The sequence below is a fragment of the Apium graveolens genome, chromosome 8 (genome assembly GCF_009905375.1).
Source record: "Apium graveolens cultivar Ventura chromosome 8, ASM990537v1, whole genome shotgun sequence".
NCBI lineage: Eukaryota > Viridiplantae > Streptophyta > Magnoliopsida > Apiales > Apiaceae > Apium > Apium graveolens.
Window position 1 is genome coordinate 254638908 of NC_133654.1, and position 18934 is coordinate 254657841.

Consider the following 18934-nt stretch of genomic DNA (forward strand, 5'->3'; position numbering starts at 1 on the left):
AATCGTGAGAGTTGTATTGGAATGGGTGTTGAGATTGAGTACCACTAATCGGGTCGTGGTAGTGTATAAGTTATCATTGATAGACTAATTAAGTAGAGTATCTACCTAGTGAATTATTATTCTTTCTTATCAATAGAGAGTCGTATTATTATACGAGGAAGGTTGCGGTGCAAGCATAGAATTCAAGTAACGATGATGTCTAGAATGAGATCCCAGATTCGATTTTCGATGTCGAGGGAGTTTCAAAGGTAATTGTGTATAAGCTCGAGGAAGAGCATGGGTCCATAGAATGATGGACGGGATAGCGAAAATATTTAGGCACGTGAAATGCGATGCTATAATACTTGATGTTGATATAAATACATATATGTTTTGTTCTTCTATGACAAACCTCTATAGTTCAGAGGTAGATTCCAAGCCAGATATTTTATGGCAATAAAATTTTTTATGAATATACAATTCTCTTCAGTTCGTTCTTTTCTCTTCTTTTCATTTCATGTAATCTGAGAAGAACAACCCTTCCAGAAAGGGGAGGTATTGCCGAATGACTATCTATCTGTGTGATAGAAGCCTAGTAGGATACCATCTATTGTTTAATTGCTTGTCAAGTATTAAAGGCTGGCCACCTTCTGTACTAACTATGCAATAGGACAAGTGTTCGTGATCATAGTGATCTCTCAACAAATTCCTTTACTTCTATTTGATTGATCGAATTCCGGAAAATAGAAACAACTGAAAAAGGAGTAATAAAGTGGTGGTAGTATGCGGAATGGGAACACGTTCGTGATACTAAGGTTGACGTGGTTATTAAAAGGTTATAGAACGCTAACGAGCAAAAGTATAACCAGTATAATATTAGGAACGGAAGGTGATAGCGATTACGAACTGGAAAAGAATGGGTATTGAGAAGCAAGAGCTCTAATGATTGGAAGCTATGATGAGAGTCTGTGTAATAGACTTGAAAGAATTTGGAATGATCACTTAATTCGGATTGAGTTATCTTACGACAATAGATCATATGTCATTATCGAGATGTCGCCTTATGAGATCCTTGAAGGAAGACAATGTCGATCTCCCATATGTTAGGATGAAGTTGTAGAGCGCAAGATGCTCGGACCCGCAGTAGTCCAAAGGACCAAGGGTATGATAGATCTAATCAGAGGACGGCTGGTAGTAGCCCAAGATGGACATGATAAGTATGTTGATTTGACACGAAAGGATAAAGAGTATGAAATAGGGGACCTATAATGTTATAGGTATCCCTTGGAAAGGATTGATGAGGTTCGGAAAGGAAGGAAAGCTAAGTCTACAATTTGTTGGACCCTTGGATATAATAAGACGTTTGGGAAGTTAGCATATGAGCTAGCCCTAACCCCGAACATGTAGCAGGTCGTAACGTGTTTCACGTATCAATGTTAAGGAAGTGAAATTCAGATGCCAGATAAATAGAGGCATATGAGCGCATAGATATGTAACCCGACGTAACCTATATGGAGCAACCAGGAAGGGTTATAGAGTGAAAAGGGAACAAGTGCTTTGGAGAAGGGTTATCAAACTATTCAGAGTTTGATGGAAGAACCACAATGTGGGAAAATTTACTTGAGAGTTAGAAAATGTAATGCTAAGAAAGTATCCCCATTTGTTTTCTATCTGATTCCGGGACGGAATCCTTTTAAGGAGGGGAGACTGTAATAACCCCAATTTTTGAGAAATTTTGAAACCCTTATGAATAGTGTTTTTGCTGAACGAGAAAACTTTTCATGCCACACTATGTAGGGGTTCTGATATGGATATTCTGAGATTTTATTAGTACTTTATATGGGATATAAGTGTATGTAAAGATCGTCAGAATCCAATTCCGAACACTTTGATTTTTCCCGGAAATCCACTAGATACGGAAAGAATTGAGTATAAGGTAACATGATTAAAAGGATTTAAATTCAAGGATTATAAGAGAGGATCATAAAAGGAATATAATGTATTGAGAAAGGTTAAGGGAACCCAAGTAATAAGATCCCGGGTATGATCCCTCAAACGATAAACGAGAACGAAAGTTAAGTGAACCGTATAACAGATCAGCGGTCATTAGCCAAGTAATTAAGAGCTAATCAAAGAGGTTAGTGATGATGATGTCACCACACCAACAAGAAGATGACAAGTGTGGGAAGATGACATAGGAGGATGACATAAGCATGACCAAAGGGAAGGTATTGTTGGTTGATTTCAAGCCACACAAATTTTACCATGGTTAAAAGGTAATTAACAAAACAAAAGGATATCAACCAAGCTTTTTATGCACAAAGATCAAGAAAACAAAGCAAGCTTCTCTCTCCCCCCTTTTCATCTTCTTCATTTCGAATTTTTCACCAAAATGGTGAATTAGAAATTCAAAACACAAGCTATACTCCATGGAAAATTATAAGGTTTGTTTCTTTGGATCCTATATTTCATAACTAAGAAGAGCAAGTAGTTTGAGTGCTTGAATCAAAGGTTTTCTATCTCAAACAAATCATTTTAGTTTAGGGTGAATATTAACTTTCAAGAACAAATTTGTGATTCTTGATTTTATTTGCAAGGTCAAGGTAGCTTAAGCATATATTAAGGCTTTCATGGACATTCCAAGGATCTTTCATGGATTAAAAGCTTCAAGGAAGGTATAATCTCTTAACCAAGATTTGTTATTGAATGTTAAGAGCATAAAATGAGTAATATAGTTCATGAGAGGCTTGATGGTTGTGTATGTAGAGATTAGTTGGTTTTGGGTTGTTTTTGGAGTTGTAAATCTTGGTTGTTGATTAATGAACTTAAGTGTAGTTTAAATTCATGATAAAGAATAGTATAAATTGTTAATGTTGAGTTGTTGGGGCTGTTATGATAAAGTATGGATGGAGTTTTGATTGGGTTGTGAATTGGGATTGATTGGTGGTTGAATTGGTTGGTAAAATTTTGGGAAATCGCGTAAACATAGCCGTCGTAATGTCCGATTTTCTTTGGACTGTTTTTGTGCATAACATTAGGACCCGAGAACCCCCTGCTAGATTATGACCACTGCCATGTTTAGATAGCTCATGTTACGAGCTTCGTTTTGATATGTAGTTCGTTTGATTCCGATGTACGGTTTAGGAAAAACGACCGTTTTAAGTAACGGCGTTTCGCGAACGAAACATTTCCCCTCGCCTTACTTTGAAACCTTGGTTAAAGACCTTAAAGGACTAATTGGAGTATGAAACATTTATGGTAAGTGTGTTAGGCAGTTGGTAAGACACTCGCGAAGGAATCGCTTTAAAACTCGTAAAGGTTAAATTATTAAAAATGGTGGAGCCGCGGGTACCCGAGTGACTTAAGCAAATCAGTGAGCGCAAAACAAGCGTTAGAGTCTAAGTTAGTTAAAGTATAGAATTACAAGTGATTTTGGTTTAATTCCAACTTACTTGTTGTTTATAGGTTACCAGACTCGTCCCGAGCCATTCGTAACCCCCAGTCGCTCAGGCAAGTATTCTATCCGTTATACTGTTGTTGTGATGTATACACTTGTATATGCATTATCTTGCGATAGATGCATGTTGGTTATTTAGCAAATTCTTGCGATATATTGTAGCATGTGATATGGTATATATGCATGCCTGTTTCATATTCTTGAAATATATATCTGTTGGTTCAGTTGATAATACCTATGCTAGAGGATAGCGGTATCTTGCATATACCCTTAGTATAGGGACCCAAAGGTGAAAATATTTTCAAAAACCGGGAGTCGAGGATCCCGAGTAGATTTTATATATGGATATGGATATTTATATATATATATATATTTATATATATGTATGGTTATAGTTTTCTAAACTATTAATCGAATAAGGTTTATTCGATAACTTGAAACTTTATTTTATTATTAAATATTATTTCGAATATTATTCGAAGGCGTATGACTCCTTTTATTATTTAATGAATATTATTTATAATATTCATTCGAGGTATTATGACTCAGCTTATTTTATTTATTGAATATTATTTGAATATTCATTTGAGGATGTATGACTCCTTTATTTTATTTAATGAATATTATTTATAATATTCATTCGAGGTATTATGACTCAGCTTATTTTATTTATTGAATATTATTTGAATATTCATTTGAGGATCTATGACTCCGATTATTTGCTGAGATATATTCTTTATTTTATTAAAGAATAAGGTGTAAATAATCAAACTTATTTTCGATTATTCAAATAAAGATAATACTTTCATATAAGTATATCTTTGGTTATTTAATACTCGTTTCAAGTATAAATTTTAATACTTCTACTTCAATTATTTTTATAAAGACTATTCTTTATGGGAATATTATTTAAATAATAATATTCAGTCATTTTCTAAATATTCTGGGGACTGATTTACTTCATTAAATCAGCTTTACTCCAAACACTCTTTAAAGTGTTTTCGAGTCTTCAAAACGATTTTTAAAAGTCAGAGCGGATCCCAAAACTCTTTTTTTATATTTAAGATCTTCCTTTTAAGGGGATTTAAATACTCGCTCAAAACCTGGGGAATCCGGCTCTGTGGTGTATTTTATATTCGCAACGAGGTTGCTGTTTTGAGAAAACAATTTGATTACTTGCCCAATGTTCGGGAAGTAAGTCCATTTGATTGAGTCGGCATAAGCGACAGGCCGGGGTACGGTCTATTATTGTGTAAGTGGCTGGGTGGCAGTCCATCAACGCGTGAGGGGCCGGGGTACGGTCTAGCGCGAGGTCCTAATGCGGCCAGGGTGATGACCGGTGAGGAATTCATCCATCTACAGTAGAAAAGGTTACTTATTGGTATCTTTGCCTGATCAGCGAGATATCGGGTTTATGCCAAAATTCTTTTCCTTTCCAAAATTCATTGGATGTTTCAAACTCTGTTCATACTTTACATAACAGAGGTTCCAGGAAATGTTTAAGAGATATATATATGTGGATATATATATATCGGGACTAAATAAAGTATCTCGTAACTTTATTTCATTCAATAATATTTCAAAGATTGAATCTATTCAAATCTTGTCTTGTAGTCTCATCTATGTGATGAACTTTTGAAACTGATTATAACTTGAACGGTGGTAGTTCAAGTAGTATTGGGAAAGATATAAGTATATTGGGGTATTTGGTAACCTCATCTTTTAAACTTATATCTAATTAATAATTGTCTTATGAATGACAAAGATTTTCAGAAAAACGTTGAAACAAGGTTAGATATATGAGATCACCTTGCAACGATATTTTTTTTTATACAGTTATACACTGGGATTTTGTGTATATTATGCATGGAAGAGGACTTCCAATATTTTGAAAAGTATATATGTATATATACTGAATATTTTGCGACTTCATCGCATTAAGATATCAAACTTGGTTCATTTCTTTTGACCAAGACTTTCATGAGTACTATGAGAAGGCTCATATACTAGTAAGTATATATACTAGTAATTATCTTACACGCGATAAAAGATTCTAGTAAGTATCCATTTAGATACTTATATTATTGTTATCACTATGTATTATCTTGCGAGCTGTAAGGCTCACTCTTGCTTTATTTCTTCATCACACAACAACAGTTAGGAGAGATGGCCAGACTCCAGCAGACCCAGCGCAAGCGCGTGGGAAGCGTCCCGCGTCTTCCCGATGATGTTGTAGCTGCTATAGCTGCAGAGGTAGATCCATTGTAGTTCAGACCATCTACTTTTGAGAATCAAATTATGTATAATTATAACTTGTGGCAGATAATGGCAATTAACTGTAAATTTATCAAGTAATCATTTTGGGTTGTAATAACTTTTAAATGGTGGATTCAAAGACTTGTACTTATTTAAATTTCATCTCTGAGACTATAACGTGTGGTGTGTGTGTTTATGGTGGGGTCACAGTACAGAGTAGTTGAGTAATTATTAAGATTGGGTGTTATTAAGGGAAATGGAACTCGTGACGACCCGGATCCCCGACCCCGGATCTGGGGGTGTTACACTTGTGTTAATATGGTAGCAAGTTTATGATATTTTAAGAAGAAATAATGTTTGAGAATTTTGATATGCTAAAGAATTGCTACATATTTAACACAATGCTTGACAGATTATTATATATGTTGTTTGTTTCTTACTAGAATAATGGCACCAAAGAGAAGGAATAATTCAGGAGAGGATCGTACTGAGAGCCGGACGGATCTAGCGATTGTCCAGATGTTGGGACTGATGCAACATCAGGTATTGCATCTTATGGAGCAGCAACAGCAGCCAAGCAGCAACACCACCTGCAGTGACTTTTAAGCAGTTTCAAGCTATGAAACCACCTGAGTTCAAGGGAAGTGTTGATCCTGTGGAAGCCAATGCATAGATCAAGGAGATGGAAAAGGCTTTTGAATTAGTCGGAGCAGGAATTGAACAGAAGACCAAGTTTTCAGGCTACTTTCTGAAGGGCGTGGCGAACTATTGGTGGGAATCCATGCGAGCATTGGAAGGAAGTGAGTTTATAACTTGGGAAAGGTTTACCGAGCTGTTCCTGGAGAAGTATTTCCCGAGGTATATGAAGAACCAAATGGAGATCATATTCTTGAACCTGACCCAGGGTGATCTTACTGTAGCTGAGTATGTGGCTAAATTTACTGAGTTAGCGAGGTTCGGGCTAGACCAGGTTGACACAAATGAAAAGAAAGCAAGAAGGTTTGAACAGGGATTGAGATTTTAGATTCAGAGTAGGGTGGCCATGTTTGAATTGACTTCATATGTGGCAGTGGTTCAGAAAGCAATGGTGATTGAAAGTAAGAATGACATGACTCAGAAAGGAAAGGATGGGAAGAAAAAGGAAAATAGAAACCTCAGGAGGAGGCCAACAACAAGGTAACTTCCAAGGCCATTTTAATAAAAGGCCAATTTATGGATTAAAAACTAGGATTATTATTTGCTGTATTTATTGCTAAGGTTCGGGAACTCAAGGCCTTTAATGGCTGCTCTCGTGTTTCGTAGCTTAACTCTGCCTTTACGAGATGCCTACATATCTCTGTGAATTAGAGAATCAAGCCAAAAAAATATAGTTCTGATTTGTGGGGTGAGACCCCTTATATAGATGTTGGTGATCCTTGAATTGGACTTGGTATAGGAGACTTGGTGATCAAGTCTCTGAATTATAATGGACTTTGGAGTCCTAAATAGTGGGGAAACTGATTCATTATCCTTCTAGGTCCTTTAGAGGCTAATCTGCAAGGATTTATGTCCTTATTGGGACTCTTCTCAATAGCTAATGTTTCCCTTATTAAGTAATTATGAAATTAATTAATATTCAGGGTTTTTGGGCCTTCTTTGTTCCATCAGGCCTGATCTGGTCCATCAGGCCTGATCAATGTGTTAACCTTTTTGGTCTGAATGTCATACATCTTCTTATTGGTCCTAGCAGCCCAAACCATGTATAATTACTGTAATATTTAATTATACAATCAGGATTTATTTATCCCTATCATTTGCCCCCCAACTTTTGGGAAACCGTATAAGATTTCACAAAAGTTAAGTTCGTTCATTCCCTTTCACGGTATCGTTTTGCGTAAAGTGTGGAGTGACCTACACGTTTACAACGATTTGCCTTGTACGCGGCTTCAGGGTCGTTTAAAAACTTCCCTTTCTATTTTCTTACCTTCTCCCTATTTTTAGGAATTTTCTGGTATTTTTCAGGAATTTTCCCTTTTTTCCGAGATTTTTCCAAATTTTCTGCAATTTTTCACAAATATTCTCAAATTTTCAGCCCTTTTTCGACCAGGATCCTAGTCGAAATTTCGACCTGGATCCTAGTCGAATTTTGGGCCAGCTTTTCAATCCTAGTCGAAGGATTTCGACTAGGATTCACGACCTGGATTTCGACCAAGATCCTAGTCGAACCTTTGACCTGGATTTTGGTCAAAAACTTGTGTCTTTCTTTACTTCCTGGTCATTAGGTTTTGACTAGGATTCACGACCTAGATTTCAACCAGGATCCTAGTCGAACCTTCGACCTAGATCTTAGTCGAGACTTCTGTGCTTATTTGCTTCATGGTCATTAGATTTCGACTAGGATTTTAGTCTAGGTTTCTGTACCCATTGTTGAAAAATATTGTGCTTGATTCAAGAATTCGACCTCAATCCTGGTCTGGCTTTCGACCTCAACCCTGTTCTATTATACCCGTAATTTTCGGGTGTATGTTCGAAAGAATTCGAACAGAATTCACGACCTGAAATTCGACCTCAATCCTGGTATATTATACCCATAATTTTTGGGTGTCTATTTGAAAGAATTCGAACAGAATTCATGACCTGAAATTCGACCTCAATCCTGGTCTATTATACCCGTAATTTTTGGGTGTCTGTTCGAAAGAATTCGAGCAGAATTCACAACCTGAATTCGACCTCAATCCTGGTCTATTATACCCGAAATTTTCGGGTGTCTGTTCGAAAGAATTTGAGCAGAATTCACGACCTGGAATTCGACCTTAATCCTAGTCTTATTGGGCCTCCTTCTTATCCAATTTCGATTGGGCCTTGTTTGTGCCTTATCTTTTTTTAGGGCTTTGATTTGGGCCTGTATTTTTCCAAATCCTAATTGGATTTGGGCCTTCTATTTGTCCAAATCCTAATTGGACTTGGGCCTTCTATTTTTCCAAATCTTAATTGGATTTGGGCCTTCTATTTTTCCAAATCCTAATTGGATTTGGGCCTCCCATTGGGCCTCTTCCATATTAATCTGGGTTTTAATATATTAAAACACCTTCTCTAGAATTCTCGGGAATTTTTATTTATTTTCTTTGGAATTCCTTGGAGTATTCTGGAACATTCCATTTATGGGCTTTCTTCTTTGGGCCTTTATCTTTACTGGGCTTTTTGTCCCTTCAACTTCACTTTTTCTCCTATATAAATGAGTGAGTAGAGTTTATTGCTCCTCACTTTCTCATTTCTAAATTCTCCTTCTTTTTTCTTCTATTAAGAATCTTAGAGCAGTAACGGTAAGTCGGAGTATCTTAAGCCTCAAAGCCTTTTTTAGGAGCATTACTTCAGGTAACACTTCTCCCTTTTTATTCTTGTGCTTGTTTTTGCATAGTTTGGATTTAAAATTGTCTCCTTATGTGCCTTTTTTCAGATGGCTGATAAGAAAATGACTCGTTTGGCCAAGATAAATGTGGCCACAAAGTCCAATAAATTCCCCATTCGATCAAGGTACACTTCCTTGATCGATATGATCAACACCCGAGGGGACGAGTACCCGTCTGACGCGCATCTAGACGCGCACGACCATATCAGTGCCTTGCGGGATCCAAAGGAGCTGGACAAGTTGAGTGGTTGTTTCAAAATCAAGGATCCTTTCAAGCTAGTTCTTGCAGGTCCAGCCGATAGGGCCTGTCAATGGAGGAAGGATGCACTATGCGTCTACAGGGATACTCTAAGGGCAGGTATCAGACTCCCATTTCACCCATTTATCCCTGTTTTGCTAGCTGATGTGGGCATCAGCCCTTGCCAACTCCCTCCTAACTCTTGGAGGTTGATTCTGTGCTATCTGTCGCAATGCGCCAAGCACAATGTCCCTACCTCTGTTGCTGTTTTCAGAAAGATTTTCTAGTTCAAGAACAGTCCTGACAAGAATCCGGGGTGGGTTTCTTTAAACCAGCGCCCAACCGTTCCCCACATAGTGAACGGGAAGTCCATCCCTGACAACAATTTGGGGTGGAAGAAAGATTTTCTATACGTCATTTGGGAGGTGGCGATTGGGGCACCCTATTTCGCTCGTCTTTTGGGCTAGCTGTAGATGGGAGGCCTAATGATATAGTTTTGTCTGGGGAGGAGATCAGAGCTTTCAACCTCCTTACTCAAGATAATGGGACTTCCCATTCTTGGGATCTTATCAGGGAGACCGTTCTTGTAGAACGCGGCCTTTCTCCCGATCCTAAAAGAGTATGTTTCCTTCCTTCTCTAGTTGTCTTCATTTCTTCCATTTTCTACTTTGCTAATTTCTCAACTCACTTATCTTATTTGTTGCAGTGGCTGAAAAGATTGAGGGGGCTACAAAGCCTAAGGACCTGGAAACGACCAGGATGAAGCGTGCTGGAAAGGTCTTCAAAGACCCGCACCTTGGGGATCATTTCCTGGAGTTCCTTCTCCAGGCAAAGGAACCAGGCGAGGAAGGCCCCAGCCAAGTTTTACGTACCAAAAAAAAACCAGGGTCTTTCTTCCAACCTGCTTGGGGAATCCGGGGCAAGGATTTGATTGTTAGCAACACAGCGCTTGCCAAGGAATGGTCTATGCATTCCATTTCCCCGGTTGACTATCAAGACTTTGTCCTTCAACAGGATTTGGAGGCCAACGAGCTTTTTGGAGCTCAGGCTTTGGCGACGGTACGTCTTTTTCCTTTGCCATTCATAATTTTTTGCCTTTTTGATTTTTCCCATTTCTTACTTTTATTGTGTATCTTGTAGGCGAACGCCCATTTTCAAGGGGCAATTTACCAAGCCAAGGCTTGGAAAGTGGGCCTCGAGGATGCGAACAAGAAGCTGGAGGAGGCCAACCAAAGAATAGAGGCCCTTGAAGCCCAACTCGCCTCATCAACTTCTGACTTGAAAACGGCCCGGGCTGAGAATGTTATCCTCAAGGCTCAAAAGGACAAAGCCTTTGACGGCTGGATGGATACGCTGGAATTCTAGAATTTAATGGTGGAGCATGATGCCCTCCTTCATCCAGTTAGCTACAAGGAAGGCTGGGACGCCGCTGTGGAGGCTATTTAGGACAAGTTTCCAGAAGTCCTTGAACAGTCTTCCTTCCCTTGTCCTGTGCGAGTTCCAGCACTTGGGGGCGTTGTGGATAAGCTCGCCGATTTGATTAAGGACGGCCCATCAGGGTGTCAAGGCCAAGGCCAAAAGAGGAAGGAGCTCGAATCCAGCTCTGAAGAGGAGGAATCTTCTTCTGAGGAGGAGCCTGAGCCCGTTATAAAGAAGGCCTGGGTAGAAGAGCCTCCAAAGCCAGCATTTCCTAAACCAGCGTGTCCTGCAGCATCCAAATAGCCCAAAGATAGTTCCGAGGGAACCTCTGCGGAGACTTTCGAGGGGACTTCCGAGGGACCGACTGAAGAGACATCCGAGGAGACTTCGGATAGTGGTTCCGAAGAATCCCAGCCTTCCAAGGCCTAAGTTTTTATGTATTTCTTCTTTCTTAGACAATATTGAACTTTGTAATTGACTTTTATTATTTTCAGTTGTATTTTGCCCAAGTATCATCGTATTTTTTCTTTCGATTTTTCAAACTCAAGTTTATAACTTGGTTTTATTCTTCACAATGCATCAATATAATAAGCTAAGATTAAGTCGAATGCTTTATATTATAACTTGGTATTCTTGATACCTTACATGAAATGGGTTCAACCCTGATAAAATCTAAACGTATCTTCTATATAAAAAAATCCTAAGCAAGCAAAGCTTCAAGGTGCTTTTAAACCTACTTGTCACACTGACAAGTGAGAATCGTACTTTAACTGTTCTACACATAGTAAACCTTCAGGTTTTGGGCATGCCAAGTTCTTGGGACTTCAAAACCATCCATAGTCTCCAGCTTGTAGGTTCCTCTACCCTGAACGCTCTTAACTTTGTACGGCCCTTCCCAATTTGGGGCAAGTTTACCTTTCTTCCCTACGCCAGAAGCTTCCACTTTCCTCAAGACTAAGTCACCTTGTTTGAAAAACCTTTCTTTAACCCTTAGGTTGTAGTAGAACGAAGCTTTTTTCTGATATTCCACTATCTTCGCATGTGCCTCATCTCATACTTCATCAATTAGATCCAGAGCTAACCTTTGCCCTTCTTCATTTTCCTCAGCATTGAAAGCTTGAATCCTGGGGGAGGAATGTGATATCTCTACAGGAACAACTGCTTCCGCACCATATGCTAACATGAAGGGAGTTGCTCCAGTCATGGCTCTACAGGTAGTCCTATAGGCCCATAGTATAGGGAGTATTTCATCCACCCAGTTATTCCTTGACTTCTCGATCCTCTTCTTTAGTCCATCCAGGATTATTCGATTTGCCACTTTCGCTTACCCATTGGCTTGCGGGTGAGCCACAGAGGTGAATCGCAACTCAATTTCATTTTCCTCACAATACTTCTTGAATTCCTCATTGTTGAATTGTGTTCCATTGTCAGTGACTAGAATGTGGGGAATTCCATATCGGCACATAATACTTTCCCACAGGAATTGTGCAACCTGCTTAGTTATGATCTTGGCTAAGGGTTTGGTTTCAATCCACTTGGTGAAATAATCAATGGCTACAATCAGAAACTTCCTTTGTGTCATGGCCATGGGGAAAGGCCCTAGTATATCCATTCCCCACATAGCAAGGGGATGGGTGAGTTGATAGAGGTCAGCATCTCGGGGGGTTGTCTAACAACTGGTGCATGCTTCTGACAGCGGTCACATTTTTTCACATATTCTTTGGTATCATCCATCATTTCTAGCCAATAGAAGCCTAAACGGGTTACCTTATGATCCAAGGCCCTGCCCCTCAAGTGTTGCCCACATATGCCTTCATGTACTTCTTCAAGAGCCAAGCGAGCCTCGTCGGGCTTGAGATACCTTAAGTAGGGAACCACGAAAGATCTTTTATACAGAATTCCATCTATCAAAGAGTATCTTAGTGCTCGAACGGCCAATTTTCGTGCTTCAGTAGCATCATTTGGTAACCAACCGTTTTGAATGTGAGCCTTAATGGGATCAATCCATGATGTCCCCAGGCCTATAGGAGCCACAAGCTTAACATCAATGCTCCGTGTTTTCAAAACACGATAGTATACACTTCCAGAACTTTCTTCCATCTCAGATGAAGCAAACTTTGACAATGCATCTGCCTTAGCATTTTCCTCCCTTGGAATGTGCTCAACATGGCATTCATCGAATTGGGTCATCACGACCCTTACTAGGCGGACATACTTAGCCATCGTATCATCCCTTGCCTCAAATTCTCCCTTCACCTGGGATATGACCAACTTCGAGTCTCCACAGACTTTTAAGTTCTTCACTCTAAGTGTCCCTGCTAAGCCAAGACCAGCTATCTAAGTGCCTCATTGTTTGTGGTTGGGAAGTTTAACTTCATGGCATACTCAATTAAGAACCCATCAGGGCTTTGTAAAACCAAACCTGCTCCACTTGAATTCATTTTGGATGCTCCATCAAAATAGAGAACCCAGTATTCTCTTTCCCTATTAACCTTCTCTTTATCCCCCTTATCAACTTCCTTGTCTTGAGGTATGTTATCTTTCTGCCCCCCGACTTCTTGGTTGGGTATGGTACATTCGACGACGAAGTCAGCTAATGCCTGGGCTTTTATTGTCGTTCGTGGCTTATACTTAATATCGAACTCTCCCAGCTCTATTGCCCACTTGATCAATCTTCCAATAGCCTTGGGACTATGAATGATATTTCTCAGGGGCTGATTCGTTAGCACCTCAATTTGATGATCCTGAAAGTAAGGTTATAACTTTCTTGATGCCATTACCAAGGCTAGAGCAAATTTCTCAATAGTTGAATAATTCAACTCAGCACCATGCAGAATTTTGCTGACATAGTATACGGGTTTCTGGATATTCAGTTCCTCCTTAACCAATACAGCGCTCAAGGCACTCTCTGAAATAGCTAAGTACAAGAATAAAACTTCATTCAAAGCTGGCTTGGCCAACAACGGGGCCTGGGCCATATATTTCTTTAATTCCTCGAATGCCTTCTGGTTTTCCTCATTCCATACAAAGTCCTTAATGTTCTTTAATGACTTGAAGAATGACAAGCACTTGTCTCCTGACTTGGAGATGAATCGTCCCAGCGCAGCAACCCTTCCTGTGAGCTTCTAAACATCCTTGACAGTTTTTGGTGATTCCATGTCCAGGATTGCCTTTATTTTATCGGGGTTAGCCTCGATCCCTCTCTTGGAGACCATCAATCCCAAAAAATTTCCAGACCCTACTCCAAAAGCACACTTTGTAGAATTTAACATCGTCTTGTGGTACCTCAGGACCTCAAAAGCTTCCCTCAAATGGGTTATATGATCAGTCTTTACTAGACTCTTGACTAACATGTCATCGACATAAACTTCCATAGTCTTGCCAATAAGATTCTTAAAAATTTTATTTACCAACCTTTAATAGGTGGCTCCTGCATTCTTAAGACCAAATGCCATAACTAGATAACAATAAACACCAAAGTCAGTGATGAATGATACCTTTGGAATGTCATCCTTGTGCATCTTGATCTGATTGTATCCACTAAATCCATCCATGAAGCTCAGCATTTTATAACCAGCAGTGGCATCTATCAAAGTATCGATCCTTGGTAACGGGAAACAGTCCTTAGGACAGACATCATTTAGATCAGTGAAGTCCACACACATCCTCCATTTTCCATTGGCCTTCTTCACCATTATAGGGTTTGCTAACCACTTTGGAAATTGAATCTCCTTAATGAAACCAGCCTCCAAGAGCTTCTCCACTTCCTGTTTTATAGCTTCTTCCCTTTCTAGAGCAAAAACTTCTTTTCTTTTGTTTCACTGTCTTCCGATTTGGGTCCACATTCAGCTTGTGAGTAATCAGTTCTGGGTCTATGCCTGGCATATCAGCTGCTGACCTTGTAAAAATGTCAGTATTTTCTTGCAAAAATTTTACCAACTTCCCTCTAAGGGACTCCTTGAGTGTTGCTCCAGTAAAAGTCACCTTCCCAGGATCTTCGGGGGCTAAAGAAATTGAAACCAAGTCTTCTGCTGGCTTTCCTCTTTTCTCATCATTCTCTCGGATATCCAGATCTTCAATAGGAAGAAGTTTCCCCCCAATTCCATCTGCCCTCAAAGAGGCCACATAACAGCTTCTAGCCATTTTTTGGTTTCCTCTCTCTTCTCTGATCCCTTCCCGGGTAGGAAACTTCATAAATGAATGGTAGGAGGAAGGGACTGCCTTGAAGGCGTGTATCCCTGTTCTTCCCATGATAGCGTTGTAAGTCGAACTAGCCTTCACCACCAGGAAGTCCAACATCTAAGTTGCTTGCCTTGGTTCATGTCCTATGGTTGTTGGCAACTTGATTATCCCTTCTACGGGGCACTCCACTCCCGGAAACCCATATATTGGCATGTTGGTTGGGGTCAATTGGGAGTCATTATATCCCATCCTTAAAAAGGTGTCATAGAGCAAGATATCCACTGAAGTTCCATTATCCACAAGGACCCTTCTCACTGGGATGTTCCCTATAATCAGGGTTATGACCAACGGGTCGTCATGGGGAAATTTCACACCCTCCAGATCGGCATCATCAAAAGACATTGTTACTCCTGTCCTGGCCCTCTTCGGGGCTTCCCTAACAATATGCATAACTTCTCGAGCATATGCTTTCCTGGAGTTCTTGGATAACCCAGCAGCAGTTGGTCCTCCAAAAATTGTGTTGATCACAGGTCCTCGGGGGCGCGGTCCTCTGAAGATTGTATTTATCACCGATCTCCTAGGTTGGGGATTTCGCCCCTGATCTTCTTGATCTCTCCTTCGGTCATCAAAGTTTCTTCTCACGTTGCTGCTTCTATCCCCTCCTTCTCCAGTGTATTTGTTTAATCTTCCTTTTCGAATGAGGAACTCAATTTCATCTTTCAGCTGTCTACACTCATCGGTGTCATGACCAACATCTTTGTGAAATCTACAATACTTGCTTTTATCAAGCTTTGCAGGATCAGCCTTCAAGGATTTAGGCCAACGAATATCTCTATCTTTCTTGATTTCCATCAAGATCTGGCTTCTAGGAGCATTCAACTTAGTATATTCAGTGAACTTTTGCCCAGGTCCTCCCTTTTTGGGGTTTGAATTAGTGTTTTGCTCTGTTCTAGGATACTTGTCCTTAAGGATATACTCCAGATCAGTTTTTCGCTTCTTGCCTCCAGTGGGCTCATTACTCACTACGGTCTTCCTCATGCTCTCTTCCACCTTGATGTACTTCCCTGCCCTATCCTCGAGCTGCAACATGCTCTCAGGGGGGCGTTTGGCCAAGGATATCTTGAAACACTCATCCCTGGTTCCTTGTTGCAGTGCTATCATGGCTACTTTATCATCAAGGTCTGGGACTTTTAAAGCCTCCTTTGTGAAACGATTCAGGTAGTCTCTCAAGGATTCCTTTGTTCCTTGTACAATTCTCATAAGAGATGCTGAACTTTTCTCATGTACTCTCCCGCTGATGAATTTCTTAATAAAAGCCTGACTTAATTCTCTGAACGACCCAATAGAGTTTGGGGGCAAACGACTATACCACCTTTGAGCCATACCCGACAAGGTTTGAGGGAAGGCCCGACACTTAATAGCATCATTCATGGGCTACAACAGCAGTGCATTAGAGAATGTCCTAACATGATTAGCGGGATCTCCCGTGCTATCATAAGCTTTGATAGTTGGCATCTTGAACTTTCTTGAGATATGGGCATTCATTATTTCTTCATTGAAGGGTGGAGTAGGATCATCAGGATCTCCAAGGGGAAGAAGATTGCTTGGATCAGCTCTTGGGACAACAGCCCTCCTCTGCACTGGACCATCCAGGTCTATGATAGGAGGAGGATTTCTCCCCCTAGGAGTTACTGGGTGTTTGGTGGTCTGGTGTGCCTCCAAGTCGCGCCTCAGCCTTTGAATCTCAGCCTCGTGAGCCCTGATCCTTTCCTGCACTTCTTGGGGATTCGTCCCTTGGGTGCTTTGAGGGCATTGGCTACCATCAGCCATCGGCTCTTTGCCAGCACGTCTCCTTCTTGGGGCTACTTCATCATCTGAAGATTCGGAGTCTCTCTCAGTGTAAGGACCAGAAAATTCTTGATCCTCAGGGATAGGAGCCAAACCTCGTATGTATGGGGGCGAATGCCCTCATGCTTCACTCCGTCCAGCATGTCCACTTCCTCCAACCTCGGGGTAAAGGGTCATCCCATAAGGGGGGGTTAGTATTAACAATAGTTAAATATTCGTATCCGATGGGTCAAGAATTCACAGGTGCATGTACTTGTTGAAATTGGGGATTCGTAACTTGAGTAGCCGAGGGAATCGTCCCTTGTGGCTGAGGTTCAGTTGCCCCTATCTGGAATTCTCCTTGCGTGGTTGCATAGGTTGAATGAGGAGGTACCTCCACAGTTGAAGAAATCACTTGGGTTGTCCCCGTTGGTGTTCCTCCTCCAAGGGCTCTAACTGTTCTCCGTGTTTTCTCCATGGTTATTGTTGTGCTTTCCCACAGACGGTGCCAAATGTTATGGATTAAAATACTAGGATTATTATTTGTTATATTTATTGCTAAGATTCGGGATCTCAAGGCCTTTAATGGCTGCTCTCGTGTTTCGTAGCTTAACTCTGCCTTTACGAGATGCCTACGTATCTCTGTGAATTAGAGAATCAAGCCAAAAAAACGTAGTTCTAATTTGTGGAGTGAGACCCCATATATAGATGTTGGTGATCCTTGAATTGGACTTGGTATAGGAGACTTGGTGATCAAGTCTCTGAATTAGAATGGACTTTGGAGTCCCAAATAGTGGGGAAACTGATTCCTTATCCTTCTAGGTTCCTTATAGGCACGCAAAGATTTATGTCCTTATTGGGACTCTTCTCAGTAGCTGATTTTTCCCTTATTAATTAATTACGAAATTAATTAATATTCAGGGTTTTTGGGCCTTCTTTGTTCCATCAGGCCTGACCTGGTCCATCAGGCCTGATCAATGTGTTAACCTTTTTGGTCTGAATATCATACATCTTCTTATTGGGCCTAGCAGCCCAAATTATGTATAATTACTGTAATATTTAATTATACAATCAGGATTTATTTATCCCTATCAGCCAGAGTTTCAGGATAATAAGAGTGTGGGATTCAAGAAACCATAACTAGGAAATGGGAATCATTTTCAGAATTTAAATCAGAAGAGGCCCAATCGTCCACCAACGTCAGATTGCAAGTTTTGTGGTAGAAGGCACTTTGGGATTTGTAAGGCTAATGTGTTGTGTTACAAGTGCAATCTGAAGGGACACTATGCTAATGAGTGTCGAAGTCAGACTACAGTTCAGAAATCAGGAACAGTGTGTTTTAAATGTGGAAAGATGGGGCACATTGCTAGGGACTGCCAGACAACGGAACCAGCAGCTAATGTGGCAAGGATTGAAGGACCACCCGCAAAGGATCAGCCAAAGGCCAGGACATTCAACATGACTATGAAGGATTCTATTCAGAGTTCAGACGTGGTTGCAGGTACGCTTCCATTCAACTCCGTAGATGCTAAAGTTTTATTTGATTCTGGAGCTACAAGGTCATTTATTTCTCAAAGTTTTGTCGATAAGCTGCATTACGAAGTTAAATTGTTAGAACAAGCATTAATGATAGAGTTAGCTAATAAGAATAAAGTTTCCGTCGACCGAGTGTGCCCGAGGTGTGACATTGAGATAAGAGGACATCATTTCTATGCCAACTTGATACCTTTTAAGTTGGGAGAATTTGATGTTATCTTAGGAATGGATTGGTTGTCGGAAAATAACGCTCAGATTGATGGTAAGAATAGGAAAGTAAGACTTCAGACCTTGGATAGAAAGAAGAGGGTGATATTTCGAGGGAGTAAGCAGGAGAAGAAGTTTTTAACGATAGTTCAAGCGAAGAAGCTATTACGTCAGAATTGCGAGGCGTATTTGGCCCATGTGATAGACACCAGCAAAGAAGTTCCAACACTAGAAACAATTCCAGTCGTCAATGAGTTTCCAGATGTCTTTCCAGACGATCTTCAAGGATTACCTCCCGACAGAGAAATTGAGTTTGTAATTGATATAGCACCCGGAACAGAACCAGTTTCTAAAGCTTCGTATCTGATGGCTCCAGTAGAGATGAAAGAGTTGGCGAATCAGCTGCAAGATCTTCTGGAGAAAGGAGTTATAAGACCCAGTGTAT